We start from the raw sequence: 1,053 nt of genomic DNA, 5'->3' as shown, positions 1-1,053 counted from the left end.
AAGGATCTGCTTTGGTTTTTCTAGTTTCTAATCTCCATCACGACCAATACTTTTGTAAAAACATAATAAAAATTTTTTTGAGAGAAATGAAATGAGAAAGATTCAAAACTAAAACCCCCAAATTTCTAATGCTTATTTTCAAACTTAACCCCAATATGGACCTGTAAGAAACAGTTCCTACACTGGTCCTTGTCATCAGTCACACTTTGAATTTACAATAATGTATATACTTAGGCAGTTTTGTTGGCCCGCAGCATCTCCATTGCCCACGGGCTGGCGGATACCATTGGTGCCAAGGGTTGGTGGCCCGGGCTGCCTGCGGTGGACATGCCCAGGCTGCCCCCGGGGCATCCGCCCTGTACTTACTGGCTGGCTGGGTCTAGCCCTGAGGCTGGCGCCACTGCGGGCACCTTCCTGGGAAGGAAGTGGTGGTAAAATAGGGGTTGGGGGGGAAGAGAATGGACTTTTCCCCACAGTCTGGTTTATCACAAAGGGTGCACCCACCTGCAGTTTGCAGTTCCTGGACTTGTCCCAAAGGTTGAGACTGAGCAAACACCAGACACCTTTGTAGAGAGGTGTTCTCGAGCATCACGGACCATGAGGTTCTGACAGCAGTTCATGACAATGGTTCTACAACAGATGCTTCTCAACTGGGAATTTCTGCACACTATGTTGGAGCAAGTCATTAGGTTGCACAGCCTCTTAATGATACTGGGATGATCATGAAGCCATAAATGGTTCAAAAGAAAGTTTCAGAGAATGAGTTGCAGAGGCGACAAGAATAAGAAAAATGCCATACCTCAAAGGGACGGACTGCACAAGATGCCAAAGCTTGTGTTCAAGAATGAATACATAATGAGCATGTGTGAGCTCATCAGCTTTGTAACACTTGAAGCAAGTGAAAGATGCCATGTGAATCAGGAGACTACCAAGTGGGGAGCATTTTCTTTTTGCCATGTCTACCTGAGGCTCTGACAGTTATATAGAACTGCAAAATGGTATCTACAGACATCCAGAGAGGCTATGAAAGGAGAGAAGGGATGGGGTGGAACA

The 1,053-nt window shown here is 45.9% G+C and overlaps 1 pseudogene; it reads left to right on the top strand.

Annotated features, from left to right (window-relative positions):
• The first annotated feature begins 155 nt into the window (after nucleotides 1-155).
• The window catches only part of LOC103593474, a 1,370-nt pseudogene continuing 472 nt past the window's right edge, over nucleotides 156-1,053 (top strand).

This window comes from Galeopterus variegatus, unplaced genomic scaffold, assembly GCF_000696425.1.
Source record: "Galeopterus variegatus unplaced genomic scaffold, G_variegatus-3.0.2 Scaffold1354, whole genome shotgun sequence".
Lineage (NCBI taxonomy): Eukaryota > Metazoa > Chordata > Mammalia > Dermoptera > Cynocephalidae > Galeopterus > Galeopterus variegatus.
Note: the sequence above shows the minus strand (reverse complement) of the source record. Positions and strands in the feature narration are given on the sequence as shown.